This window comes from Panthera onca, chromosome D3 (assembly GCF_046562875.1).
Source record: "Panthera onca isolate mPanOnc1 chromosome D3, mPanOnc1 haplotype 2, whole genome shotgun sequence".
Lineage (NCBI taxonomy): Eukaryota > Metazoa > Chordata > Mammalia > Carnivora > Felidae > Panthera > Panthera onca.
The window spans coordinates 90242242-90257450 of record NC_138350.1 but is presented as its reverse complement, the minus strand read 5'-3'; the positions used below and the strand labels follow the sequence as shown (position 1 = coordinate 90257450).

Here is a 15209-nt window from a genome sequence, read left to right as displayed (position 1 = left end):
TAAAACACAGACAACTTCTAGAAATCAGTAGGAGTGATACTGGAGAATTGCTTAAATCTCCCACAAAGACGTTGACAAAAAGGATTTGGCCATGAACAGGCAATTGTAAATGTCACCCTAGAAAAACTCCATAAGGATGACAGGGTCTTCTGAAGAAAATCATAGAGAGACCAAATCATTGCCTGAGAGAGACCCTCGGGAAAAATTAGGAAGACCTAAAATATTTATTTGCAAGTGTGATGATTTTTATGACCAAGCCGCAAAAGTAAACGCGAAGGAAAGGGACTACAGCATCCTATCCTAAAAATGTGTCTGAAAATTTCACCAAAAGAAAAAAAAAACCTTCATTATTTTCACTCTAGGAACCATGTTTTTTGTTTTTTTTTTGTTTTTTTTTTTTATAAAAATTTTTTTTTCAACGTTTTATTTATTTATTTTTGGGACAGAGAGAGACAGAGCATGAACGGGGGAGGGGCAGAGAGAGGGAGACACAGAATCGGAAACAGGCTCCAGGCTCCGAGCCATCAGCCCAGATGCCTGACGCGGGGCTCGAACTCACAGACCGCGAGATCGTGACCTGGCTGAAGTCGGACGCTTAACCGACTGCGCCACCCAGGCGCCCCTCTAGGAACCATGTTTTTAGTTGTAATTATAACTGGATTATTGTTACAGGGAGGACGAAATACATTTGTTGTCATATTTCGTTTTATTTTCTAAGTTCCAATTAAATGTCATCTTCACACATTATTTAACACAACGTGTGGGTCCCTGCTTTGTAGCGCCGGGTATCCACTGGCCACGAGATGCCTCACGGTGTCAGGGAGGCTGTTCGCGTGCTGAGTCCTAGTAAGGCGGGCTCGCTCTGGGTTCCAATCCACCGATGGCTGCACATTTGTCACACGCAAATGAAAGTCCGAGTCCTGCCTTCCTGGATGAGACCCCAGTCGGCTGCTAGTGAAATTGACTCTTCTTGCGGCCTTCCAGAGACCATCTGTCGGAGAGCTCACCATTGTCCCTCTGTGAGCGGTGCCTCTCCTCCCCCTCATCGTGCGCTCAACACAGTCAGTGAACAAATAATTATCAAACATTTCCTGACGGCCCACCTGTTCCAGGCTGTGGGTTAGGCCCCAGGGATAGAGTTCTGAAAGTCAAAGTCATCATCCTTGCTCCCACGGGGAGGCCACACCGGAGGCGGAGACCAAAGAGAAACAAGGAGCAAACAAATTCGTGAGCGACCCCACAGACTGTGATAAAGGCAGTGAACGGAGAGGAGCGGTTTCCACGAGAGAAAGAAAGAGCATGTTGGGGGACCATCCGGGCAAGGCCTGGAAAGCTGTTTGGGAGAGGAAGAGGGTTAGCATGTTCACTCCGTGTGCTCGAGGCTCGGAGGGAAGCCCGGTGTAGAGGTGTCCCCGGGTGACAGCGGAGAGAGGGGACAGGGCTATGCCATGGCGGCCATCTCCGCCTTTCTGAAACCTGCTGCCTCTTTCTGTTTAACGTGGACGCCACCTCCTGAATTTCCTGCAGGACTCCACTTCACGCCAATCCTTTCGGAGTCGGCATTTGGGAGAGATCAGGGGAAAACCCTGATTCTGAGGGATATGAGTGAGCACCGTTGTGCTGGTGAATGCGCAGCCAGAGGATCTCTGGAGATGAAAATGGCTGCTGCGTGATGCGCCGTCACAGGGCGCTCGGCACAAAGTCAAGGACGCCTCTTGCACACCCGCGGTAGCTGCAGACACTTCCTTCCTTACCCCAATTTCTAGATCAGACTTTGCTAGCTCTTCCTCTAAACGTGCTCCTGCTCATACGTTCTCTGACTCTGTTAACCACACCTGCCCCAACCCCCAATCATGACATCTGGCCAGCATCCCGGGCTCCATCTTTTTCCCTTGACTAACAGCTTCTCCCCTCCCCCCAGATCCCCACTGGCACAGAATCACCTTTCTCTGACCTCCCCAACCTCTCTCAGGTCTGGCCTCTCTGGAAAACCCATTATCACCGCCCACCCCCCCACCCCCCCGCCGCCATGTTTTCCCCAAAGAGACTCCTCCTTCTGAAATCCCTCTCCCGCAGGCCACGGAGGGGACAGTGTTGAAATCAAAACAGTATTTGTCCATCTGATCTAAGCTGAGGAACTCCCCTCCTACCCAGATATGGTCAGCCGAGTGGCTTCCCCGGCCGATAATGGCCAGGCCCCAGGCACTCGGGCCAGACCACAAGTCCAGGGCCAAGTCTAGGAAGGCTCTAGGTCATTCTCAACACTACCAGCTATGGAACCATGAGAATAAGACCCTCGACTTGTCTTTCTGGATTTTTTGTTACTAGACGTGTGACCTTGAGCAAGTTATATAAATCTCCTGGCCTCAGTCTCCTCATTTGTAAAATGGGGGTGATAGTTTGAACCTGTGAGAGTTGCTGTGAATTTTAACTAAGATGCAATGAGTAAACGCTTAGCACGGTGTCAGGCCGGTCTGGGCCGGGTAAGTGCTCTGACTATTATGATTTTTCAGGGTCCTGTTAGGCAAGGAGTAACTGAATAAAAGATTCAGGTTTTGCCAAACGTAAATACATAATTTGAGGCCCCCCTTTTAGTATTTTCATGGGAGGAGGAAGTGATCTTTTTATCCCCATATAAATAATTTATACTGAGGGTTAGAGAGAGTGGCTGCAGCACATAACGAACAGAGCCACGGTGAGCAGACACGTGTGAAGTCCGGCACGTATCAGGTTCAGCCTCGTACAGAGAGTGTGGCCAGGTGGGCAGGTGAGTGGACAGAGCACGGGTGGGAACCTGCCTGTGGAATAAGGGAGTCCCCAGTTATTTTCCAGTAACCAGACGTCATTCCGGGGACTGGCACTTTTTTGTGTGTTTTTTTTTTTTAGCGTTTTCCCCCAAATATTGGACCCTTTCCTCCTCCTACAACAGAGGTGATGGAACCAGCTGTTACCCTTGCAGACCGGCTCCTCCTCCTGGGTGCTGGTTCTCAGGTGGGGCGGAGGCACTCGGGTCGCTTCTCCCTGTGCTTCTGGAATGCAGGCGCCTCCTTTTTCCTTCCCCTACCTGTTCTTGTGGCCTTGTTTTCAAATGCCCCACTCACTGATGGCTGCACGCTTGTCAATGAAAACACACCCTTCTCCCTTCTGTTCAACAACAATTGTTCCCTTCAACAACAATCTGTTGTTTTTCAGATGCGAAAACCAGATTATAAAGGTGGCTGGAACTGTGTATAAAATCAGAAAAAAGAAGGCCTAAAGGGAGGCCCAGAGGGCTGATGAATCCAGTGCGCAGATCATTGGTGTGGCTATTTCAGCTTCTCAGAGAACTTTTGTGTGTTTATTAATTCTGCGAGCATCCACCAGGAGGAAGGAAATATCTGCCTGTGGCTGTTTCTGGAGGAGACGCATCTGGGCTCGCACCTGTCTTCGGCTCAGCACCAGGATTCTTCGTGGACACCCCTCGGGGCCGTGTGGTCTGCTCGACGGTGAATTCGGGCTTACACAGAAGGTCGCTGTCCGTCCTCAATGCAGGAGAGAAGACCAGTGGAATGTCCTTCAAAGTATCTGGAAGCATGGGGAGACGGTTCACCTAGGCCCTTCAGGCTCTGGAAACGTCACCTTTGGGATCCAAGGACACTCCCAGCTCTGGCTTAGAGTAGATGATCGCTCCTGGATTAATATCCATTGAAATCCATTAGAAGAGTATCCAGAACAATTTCCGTGAGCACATTCCTGTGTATTTCTAGGGCTCAGTCAGTGTATTTCTAGTCAGTCAGGCTAGCATGTGGTCCATAAGCAATCCCGCTCGCACCTACAAACACCTCCGGGTAAGAAACGTAGATTACGACTAGTACAGCAGTGTTAAGTTAGGTAGAAACAAATGGAATTCTCTGTTTTCACGGGGAAAGGAAGCTAGGTCTCCAAGCAGAGACCTATTTCGCGGCAGATTTTGAGGTAGCAGAATTGCCTTATTTGTCCTCTTTTGTTACGAGGTGGGTTTGGTACGGGGCGAAGAGTGTGGGATCCTCAGGCAGGCTTGGATTTCACTGCAGGTTTGTCGATTATTAGCTGTGTAACTTAGAGCAAATTCTTGACCTCTCTGAGTATAAGTGCACACGAAATGCAAACACGAGAATCTATCTGGTAATTTTATTGACAGATTAAATCGAGGAGCAAAGGTAAAGTGCCTGACGAGAGTAGGTTTTCAATAAATATTAGTAATTGGCAATATAATATGCCACCTGCTTGACTATAAAGAAAAACAAAATGGTCAGTAAAGATTCAATACCCATGAGAACGAGGAGGGAGCACGATGTATAATCTACTTAATGACACGTTATTTTCATTGCTATCTATCTTCCCAGGACGGCAATTGAAAGAAACGTTCATGGGATGCGATACCTATGTGTTTGCTGAGTTTGTGCAAAGTAATTAACATTTTGATCAGGTTCAAGAAATCTTAATTAGGCCTGTGAGCTCTTAGGGGACAAATCTTTTTTTTCAATGGGTCTGTTTAGAAGACTGAGGATCGCTGTTCTCTGTGCTGGTTTGCTTTCCTTGACACGGGCCCCGGGAGTGCTCCTGCTTCCAGATCCCTGCCAGCAGCCAGCCACGTCCTGTCACTGCTCCCTGGGGGCACACGTGACTTGTTCTGCCCTCACAGAAGGAGTTACCTTCTAGACCTTTGCCGCTTACATGTATGGTGTTCCACAGTTGGGTTCTCTATTTTGCGCACGTGAATGTGGCTAAAGACGCACGAAGCAAACTTCTGAGTTAGAACTAGAAACTACCTCTGTGCATACCCACGGGTCTGCAGGTGAACTCTCTCTCCACTTGTTTTCTCATGCTTTTTCTTCGCCACGGGTTCAAGGAATGTGTTCCCAGTGAGCCACTAACTTTTGTACCTGTCCCTCCGAGCGCAAGGGATAAGCCCTGGGTGACTTTGACAAGTGACTCTTTATCGGTAACATCGAATAATAACAGACAGAGGACAGATGAGAGGATTTGCCATAGGTGACTTGGCGAGCTGTAAACTCGCTTCGATTTGGGGTGATCTGTTTGGATTTAATAAAGTCTATGGTCATGTGTCTACTAAATCCTATCTATTACCCTTTGTTTGATTAAAACAATGGGCCACGAAGCACAGTAAGATATTAGAGCTTATGTTCTACAAAGAGAACAGTTAGAAAATTCGTGAACTGTCCATTTGTTTATACTGCATTTAATGGAAGTTCATTTCACGAAACCCCATGCATTGATTTGAGGTCTTAACATGTAAAAAGCGTGAAGTGTGAAGAAAGCGTGAAGTGTGAAGAAAGCGGAGGTTTCTGGTGTGAGATGTTAGGTCTGTGAACGTCAAATGGTGGTTCATTTTATCAATGGCCGAGGAGACCATCTCAGAGATACCTGTAAAGCAAGCTTCGTGGAAGTCATCTATGCCTCTGCAATTCAATATCCCAGGGCAATAAGGAGCCTTGAATGATTTTCTAAACTCAGTCACGTCGGCTGTTCAGATGACCCCCAAGGAACACCCAAAAGCCTGGTGCTTTCACCCTCCCACACACGTAGCCCCGAAGGTTATCACTAATATACGTAGCAGACGCATGGCACTTTTCATTTCGTGTTTTATATTTATCTTGATGTTGGTATCCAAAACCTTAACAATATTTAGCATTTATGGGTAATGATTTCTTTCTTCAGATCTTTTTATAAACATAAATGATTAATCCTCATTGCACTTCTGTGAAAAGGATGTGCGGGAGGTTTCGGAGTTATATATAGAAGCAGGCTAATTCTCATTATTTTGACTTTGCTGAACCAGAGGATTTGGCCCACAAGGCACATTCGAGACTCTTCCTACGTCTTTAAAGGCTACAAAATGGCACAAATTCAACATCACTTCCTTAGCTTCCCACAACGTGTGTTTGGGATCGGCTGTGCCCCTTGGACACCCTTGAGATGAGCCCTGGAGTAAAAACCTTGGGATCCACCCAGGCACTCAGAGCTCCTCTCTCTCCCTGCAGAACTGTTGGGCACTGCACCAGACCAGCCTGTGTGGCCCTTAGCCTGGAGCTCCTCTGGCGGCCTGTGGGGCGGGGGTGGGTGGGTGGAGGTGGGGGGGGTGTGGTCTCCCCGTCTACCATTGCAAGGACCACCAAGGCTCAGTCATCTGGATCCTGGGGAGGCATCCAGACCACGGGGTGTTCTGTGGGCGAATTGGGCAGTTAGGAGAGTCGCGGTGATGGAGTGAAAGTCCCGGATGATCCTCCCATCAGCGTTAAGGAAGGTTCCTCCGGCACGAAAGCGACTCCCGGGGCTGCCCTTCGCTATTGTCCCAATGGCAGGAAGGCTGTAGCTCAGGAAGAAGAGATACTAACCCTGACTGTGACTATACGTTAAGAAAGTCGCCCTGATACCATGAGTAGTGAATGGAAATCTGTAAGTAATTGGATTCGGTGGGCAACCTTCTCTCCCATCTGCTAGAGACACAGGACTTCCCCACACAGGTGACCCGGGAGACAAAGTGTCCAGCACCTGTATCTGATAGAAGACGAGAAGTTCTCCACAGGAGAACCATCCGGTGATCTTATTTCTGGGATATGCAGGTGTGGTCCGTTTCATTTTTCTCATCTGTTTTCGCAACAGGAAGTTAATTGGCAAAGATTGAAGACAGTTAAATGATCCTTCTTGAATCTTCGAGTACTGGCTCCCTGGTTCCTTCAGGAACTGCACTGAGAGGAAACTGAGACTGTGCCTGACGGAAGATACAGAAAGAGGGAGGCAGAGGGGGGAGGGAGGGAGAAACAAAGTGGGGGGAGGGAGGGAGGGAGAGGGAAAGAGAGAGAGGTAGGAAAGAAGGAGGAAGGGGGGCAGAGGAAGAGACGGAGAGATGGGAAAGAGGGAGGGAGAGAGAGGGAGAGAGAAAGACGGGGAGAAGAAGAGAGGGAGAGAAGGAGGGAGAGACGGGGAGGGGGGAGGGAAGGAGGGATAGACAGGAAGAAGGGAGAGAGGGAGCAGGAAGGAGCGGGATAGAGAGGGATGCAGGAAAGAGGGGGCGGCGAGAGGCAGGGCAGGACAGAGACAGACAGGGAGAGAGAGAGACCCAGAGACCCAGAGAGAGAGGACGGGGCTCCAGGCAGGAGAGGAGGCAGGAGAGGCAGAGAGCTCTGAAGGTTTGGGCCAGTCCACCTGCTCGGGCAGGTGGCCCTCTGATGCCCCCCCCCTCCCCGAGGGAAGGGCGCTCTGGGTGTCCTAAGGCTCGCTTGGACATCCTCCAGTCACCTTGCGTGTGGCCTGGGTGCTGGGCCCCAGGGGAGCATGTGGTGAAAGCCTCCTCATTGCCCTGCAGGGCAGCCCCACTGGTCGGACTTGACCCCCGCAGCCCCCCACTCCTCGCGGCCCTTCCAGACTCTGCTGGGCCTCGGTTCCCGGGCAGGGGCTCTGCGAGGAGGTGCCCACGCGGCTGCTCCTGCGGGGACTTGGCCCCTCGAGGTAACCAGGGAGACCAGTTGCCATGGTGATGGAGGCAGGCTCCCCACCCCTCCCCACCCCCCCTCCGCCGCCCTCAGGAGCCCGGCCAGGAGCTCGGCCAGCGCTGCCCGGTGCCAGACAGGCCCTCGTCATCCGAGGCGCCCTGCCGTCCTTTCCACCCCTGTCCTGACCCGTCCCCTCCGTCCCCTCCTTCCCCTCCGGCCCATGGACACGACCCAGGGGACCTCCTCTCTCCCAGGAGCATGTTAGGTGGTTAGCGGGTAATTTAATCCCCGACAGGCGGTTGGCTCGGTGTGGGGCGCGGGATCGCTGCCCGCACTTGGGCCTTCGGCTGTTGCAGAGGCTGCCAACTCGCTGGCAGCCGGCGGTGTGCACGGATGCAGGTTGCGGGGCGGCTCCCAGGCCGGCTCCGGCTTGCCAGGCACTCCTCGCCAAGCCGGCCAGATTTGTCGAAGGGACCGGCCCACCCTCCCGTCTGTTGGAATCTCCCCATCTCCGCGTGCACGAGACGGCCCGGGTGGAGAGCTCCAGATCTTAAATATAGAATCTAAATGTTTCTAACAACAAATCTGGCCCTGCCGTATGGCCCGGCCTTCCAGGCTTGTGCTGACAGCCCAGGTCTCTTCCAGAATTGCGTGGCATCGCCCCCTGAGGCCACCAGGGGCCCAGCACAGCCTGACCTGTCTCCTGACCCCGGGCTCCAGGGTCAGCCTTCCCCACTCTTATTCCTTAGGCATCCCAGGGGATTTTATGGGATCCAACGCAGGCCTCCCAAAAGGCACCCTTGGCTCGCGTTTGTGTTCATGTACAGCCCGCGGGCCACCCGTCCTTCATCCTTCCTTACCCGACACGTCCTCGTATTAAATGCAGGATGTGCACCCCTCCGAGCCACCTAATTTTCAGGGGTGCTCCTCTGGAGAGGAGGAACGTGAGTTGCACTTGGTTGCAGTTTTGACTGATTCTTCTCTTCTTAGGAGACACTGTTCCAACAACTTCCAGGACCCTCTAAACAACAGGAAGTCTGTTCCTGACCCAACCTCCAGGTTTGGGCCTCCTGACTGCTTACCCGTCACAATTCGTTAAAGCAGGAGCATCTCTGGCCATGGCAGATATTTACATAGAGTTGTAGTTCTAATATTATGTTATAAGTGATAAGTTGGGCAATAAAGTAACAAAGTTCTATCGTTCCCGAACCTAAAAATAATGAAAAGACATCAAGCTGCTTGAAGTGGGTTCTCCTGGACCAAAGGACCAGGAAATCATCCAGTTTTATTGTAATAACTGATGTGACAAATACGAAGAAAAGCAGACCAATTTCCAATGAGGAGGAGTTCTCTGATTCTTCTAGAAGACAAAAAAAAAAAGTCTGATAAATCCAAGAACAAGAAAATATGAAATGACGTATGCCTGTGTTTCAAACAGCTGGGAGGAAGGACCACACGTGGGGTCAGCTAAATGAGGGTTTTGGACTAAGATAATCTCTTCTTTTCCAACTCTGACGTTAGATCACATGTGCGTTTTTTTGACGTTTCGTAAAGCATTTGGACAAAAACATCAACTACGACCATCAGGCTATTTTTCCCCCCTGGAAACGTGGGTCCTAGGAAAGCAATAGTCTTGTCTACAGCAGTAATTTGGGGACGCAGGGAAAGCTGAGTCCTAAGGCCTTGTCCAACTTGGGAGCGCTCTGCTCTGTTTCCAAATTCCGAAATCTGGGGCCGGGTTGACTTGAGGGACATCTGGACGACGATGCAGGACCATAGGGCTGTTCCTGGGGCCGTGGGCTCTGATGTCAGAAACGTTTGGATCTGAATCCTAGATTGGCCCCACACTAGGCAACTCACGTAGTCTATTTCCCACCTGTCCTTTTTAGATTTATTTGTTCACTTATTGATGCATCCTGTGGCAGACGCAAGGGCGGGGCAGTGAGCCACCCAGAGAAAGATCCCTGGTCTCCTGGTGTACAGTCTATTGTGGGGAGAAAAACCATGAACAAAACCGAATACAAACATACCCCATGCCAGGCGGTAGAAAGTACTCTCAGGAAAATAAAAAGCAGGCTAAGGAGACACGGTGGTAGGCAAGGGGAGGGGACATTTTATTCTAAAGAAGCAACCTCCACGCAGTGGTGTGTGTCCCGTGAGCATCTCCACGAAGGAACCATCACCACGGCGTCTTCCTTACCAGTGTGTTTGGAGGATGAATCACTTATGCGTACGTGACATTTATCATAATGCACATGGAGGGTAGCAACATTGCTGTCACGTGCGGGATGGCCGTCGTCTTCTGTCCCTACTCAGGAAGATGAGTCTCCAGAGGCCACGAGGAAGCTGCCCCCTGGAGGGCCCTATTCGTGTCAGAGCGACAGATGCGTGCTGCCCAGAAAACTGATTTAGAAACCAGAAATTGGTGTTCCATCGCTTATAATCCACTGTGAGGTTTTAGGGCCAGAGAATGCCATTTATAACATGAACGCCTGCCACCCATGAGAGCCACTGCTGGGCATCCAATTCTCCCCAGTCTACCGAGAAAGTGGAATGATTGTAACGGTTTTGGGTTGGATTGGGGCCCCTGACAATGGTTGAAGTCTTAACTCCTGGGACCTCAGGCTATGATCTTATTTGGATCTATAATCCAGTATCATAATATAATACACTTGATAATGATGTTATCAATCGTATCATCATAATATAACATAATTGATACGATTACTTGATTTGGGTCCCTACTGGGTTAAAAGAGGCCCCACCCCAATGTGGCTGGTGTCCTCATAAGAAGAGAGGAGAAATATAAACACAGAGACCCCAGGGGGAAGACAGCTGTGAGACGTCACGAAGGCAGAGGCTGTAGTGGTACGTGTGTAAACCAGGGAATGCCAAGGATTGCCAGCCACCGCCAGAGGCTGGGAGAGTGTCCTGGAACAGATTTACCCTCAGCACCTCCGGCAGGAACCAACAATGCCAATACCTGGCTCCTGGACTTCTGGCTTCTAGAAGTGAGGGGTTGGATCTGTTGTTTAAGGCACCCATATTTGTGGAACTTTGTTACAGTTAATTCCAGGGAACCAATACCTTCTCATTTTAGAGATTAATAATCTAATCTCTGGGTTAGGGGCACCTGGGTGGCTCAGTCAGTTAAGCGTCTGACTTCGGCTCGGGTTGTGATCTCACGGTCCGTGGGTTCGAGCACCGCGCCGGGCTCTGTGCCCACAGCTCGGAGCCTGGAGCCTGCTTTGGAATCTGTGTCTCTGCTCACGCTCTGTCTCTCTTCCTCTCAAAAATAAATAAACATTAAAAAAAAAATAACCTACGGGTTAGACAACTTGTCTGACTTGCCCGCGTTCTGTGGCCAAACAAGGATAAACAAGGTCTGGAATTTCAGGGTAGCCAATATGCACGTAGACCCTTGGCCCATTTGCAAAGTGAGAACCACTTGTGTTACAGGTGAAGAGACGCCAAAGCTAACCGTCGGGGGGGTTTTTACCCTTTTTACCTTTTTTAAAAGCTGTCACTCATGGCTGAGTGATTGAAAATGACAACTGTATTTTAAGAAACCACCGGCACAAGTGTACCCAATATTTTAATCTCCAAAATTAAAGTGTCCAGGTGAGCTCGAGGGCACGTGCCTGCCAGAGGCAGACAGCGTTCCGGGCGTGGGCGCTCTGTTCTGCCGCGGCTCCGCTCAGCCCCATGGGAGTCGAACGTGTCAAAGGCAAGCATTGAAATGTCAACTAGGCAGGTTTCCAAACCAGTGTAGAGGCATAGGAAATTTAAAGTTGGCTAAGCTTTGGGGGTGTCATATGGATGATAGCCAAATACCACCACTGGTTAAACCACCAGAATTCTGGCCAATCGCCGTCTTGCTGCTCTGATCCCGGGTCTCCCCAGAACATGACGTCTCACACCAAAGTGAGCGGGATGGTTCTTCTCCACTTAGACATGAGATTGGTCTGTCTAAGCTTTCTCCCCAAACCCTGCTGTACTCGTCAGGGCTCTCCAGAGAAACAGAACCAATGGGGTGAGTGTGTGTGTGTGTGTGTCCGTGTGTGCACATGGGTGTGTATATTCAAATGTTAACCTCCTCCAGAAATGCCCTCCCAGACACATACAGTCATGTTCGACCAAATATCTGGTACCACGTGGGCCCGTCAAGTCAACACATAAAAATAACATCACACGTGCCCATTGGCAGATGTCTTTATTCCTGAATGGCCAACTCTCGTAGCTCCACGTGGGCCGTAACTCTTACATTTGGAGGCATTCCCTTGCACGCTTATATTTAAAGAAAGATATTTGCCCCTCAACCAGCCATATGATTTCTAATACGGTAGCACTCTACCCGTGGTTTTCTTCCCCTCTGGTATTTAAGCATGGGCTTGGTCTACTAGGCTGCTTGTCCTTCAGGCTTATAGATCATTCAGTTGTTGAGATTTAAATTTTATTTAAATTTTGACTCTCGCCATTATTTTTCAACCAACCTGAGGGTTATAGGCTCTACATTTGACCCTAATATTCCAACCTATGAACCGGCTTCCTTGGTGTGAAATTACATTATGTAAGAGGCTCCCCTTTGTCCATTATCTGGGCATTTCAGTGACAGAGCTCTCCAAGAGGCACGATATTGTAAATCAGGAGGGCCAGGAGGTGCAAGGGGAGAGAATAATAGTTTTAAGGCCACCATGGTAATTTCTTCTATTCTTAATGCCATAGAAAGAGCACTGTGAAGAATGGGCATGAGGTGTTTCTTCCTGGCAACTTGTCAAAGGAAGAATATTTTATGCAAATGGAGATATTCTGTTCCGAGAAATAATAGATCTATAGTGATTTCATTCTTGTATTAAACTGGACAAGGTTTACCTTTAAAAGATAGGTTGGCCCTTACCAGTACTACTTGTTGAATAAGGAAATGCCGAGAAGATATTAATTGTACGACATTACATTAATAGCACGCAGCCCACATACCCTACTTGAGAGAGGTCGTCGATAAAAATTTGTTAAAGAATAATTGAGCGGGTTGAATTACTTAAATAGGTATTGAAAATGATAAAATAAAGTCAGTACAGGAGGATTAAGAATAAAAGGCACTGATAAAATGCTGGGCCACTGACCTTTGGCTATCAGATTTGCGTTCTGCGAGGACAAATTTAATCACAAATGGGAATGTTTTAATTGGTTTCTCCCACTTCCATTATGAAAGAGCTACCAACAACCAAGAAATGCTAGAAAGAAGATGCAGGAAAGGAAATCTGATCTTCTGGTTTTTTGGTCTTTATTTACCCTCGGTTTCCACATGATAAGATACAGAGCCCGTGGCATTCGAGCAAGATTCCTTACCATCTCCCTTGGCGGTGGGCCCCCAGCCTCTAAGGCTAAGGTAAGTGCTGAGAGCTGTAGGTGGGAGGGCATCCCGGTGTTGGACAAGGCACAGGGGGTCCCAGGAGCCACGCAGAGTGCCCCTCTCCTTGGGTCCAGCCTTCGCACAAAGCATTTCGGGACTTTAGTATCACATAGCAAATGCTTATTATGCGTGAGGCACTGTGATACAGTCACAACACATAAGATGCAATCCTTGCTGTTCGGTTGAAGTGAGCAAGGAGGACGGAAAGTGAATAACTTCGTTGCAGCGAGTGTATGCGTATTGAGGTTGGGGAGGGGGGACTACAGACACAGGGGGCTCTGGAAGCAGCCACCAACAGCGCGAGCACACAATACTTTACCTCCTGAAAGGTTTTCACACTGCATTTCTTCTCTCCTTTCCAGCTCAGTATTACTGTCCATTCATGTTTAGCTCCATTGTATGTATGATGGCCACAGAAAGCATCCTAAGTACCTTCTGGTCCAAATCCTCAAGAAACTGGGCAGCGAGAAGTGCTGTGTGGACTGTTCCTCACTACACGGCAAATTTCCAGATGCAGCTGGCTGGTAGGTTTGGATGCAACTCACTCTACTTTGAAAATGACGCATTAATTCTAGGTATCACTCCATTTCTCTTTTCTCAAATGAAAGGTGAAGGATTAATTTGTTTGTTAAAAACAAATCCTTTCATGGTTAACAGTATGATTTTTTTTTTCTGATGGAGCTGTAGCCATTCTATGCCAGTTTCTATAATTTATATTCATTTCTTGAGGTTTTGAAAGGTGACGTGCATTTCTTTTTATCAAACACTGTCTATAAAATGGTATATTTTATATAATTTTAACAGTACTTTTAAAAGAAAGATATGAATAAAAATATCTATCAACAATTCCATATAAATGGCATGAGTCACCTTAGAAATACATACTTACTAATCAAGGAAAATCTTCCATATGTATACATTATGGTAGGTGCTGAATCAGAATGAAACAAGATTATTTCGAATTTGAAAAAAATGAAAACTTTGCTTTTTTGAGGAAAAAAGAGCCTCAACGGAACTACAAAATTGTTTAAAAACCAACCAGAATGCATAAAATACTCTAAATTGTATTCTCTCTTCTTAAATCAAGCTCAAAACCATATGAGGGAGACCTCCAAACATTTTTTTTAATTTTTAAAATGTTTATTTATTTTTTGAGAGAGAGAGAGAGAAAGGGCAGAGAGAGAGAGAGAGAGAGAGAGAGAGAGAGGGAGACACAGAATCGGAAGCAGGCTGCAGGCTCTGAGCTGTCAGCACAGAGCCCGATGTGGGGCTCGAACCCACGGACTGTGAGATCACGACCTGAGCCGAGGTCAGGCGCTTAACTGACTGAACCACCCAGGGGCCCCAAGACCTCCAAACTTTTAAAAGTCATTTTGATATTTTGAATAAATATATCTCAACTAAAATAAAACAGAATGTCTAAAATTCAATTGCTAATAATTACGCACGTTTCAGGGAAACTTACCAGCGGTACATTTCAAAGCAGACCTCTTCAAGTCAATGTCTCAACATGGTTATGCAGTGCCAACGGCCACCCTAATTCTTCCCAAAGTCCTCCAACAATATTCATCTAAAGGGTATGAACCCAAGAAAGATACCTGGTAACCCTTATGACCAAAGTCATTTTCTCTAATGTCATTAATAATTATTCTTCCCCTCCCTCCCCAAATTGACTTGAATCTTTTTTTGTTTTAGAATAAGGAAGTATAGATTCAGAAAAAGAAGAAATCTAAAAAAAATCTGTTGGAACAATGGCAGTGGTTATGTGCCAGTTAGTCTTGTAAGTGATGTCACTTTGCTCACTTACACCTGGAAACTCTTGGAGGCGGTACCGTTAATGATGTTCCATGTCACAAGTGAAGAAATTGAGGCAAAGGGGAGGATTCACCTGCTGGAGGTCACACGACCACAGGGAGGTAGTGAAACTGGGATTCAGCCGGCGGGTTCTCATTTTTGGCATTTACTTTGTGCCGCCGGATGGAGAAAACCGTTACATTCGTACGTGGATGTCCACCAAAGGGAAAGATGTACGTACCATTCCGCTATCTGCTTCTTCTGCTGTACAATATCTGAGGCACATCTTTACGGCACTCCTATCGCTGTATCGTTTTTAGCAGTTGCATTAAACATCGTTTTGCAAAAATCTCCTCGTATGAGTTTCACTAACCCCGCCGCTCGAACATTGGCACCAACAATAGTCTTCTATCTGCTGGGGCCTGCGTCGTGACACTTCTCCACAATTGGGCCCTGGGATAAATTCTGAGAATGGAATTATTGGCTGAGGCATTTATAGACCTTAAGTTTTGATCACACGCCAGGTT

At 48.2% G+C, this 15209-nt stretch overlaps 1 long non-coding RNA gene across 1 annotated transcript; it reads left to right on the top strand.

Moving 5' to 3' along the window:
- Positions 1 to 12691: 12691 nt before the first annotated feature.
- On the top strand, positions 12692 to 15003 carry LOC132665035 (uncharacterized). The gene is made up of 4 exons (XR_013551431.2): positions 12692 to 12864; positions 13251 to 13412; positions 14344 to 14489; positions 14584 to 15003. It is a non-coding gene; the product is annotated as an uncharacterized LOC132665035 (long non-coding RNA).
- Positions 15004 to 15209: the final 206 nt, after the last annotated feature.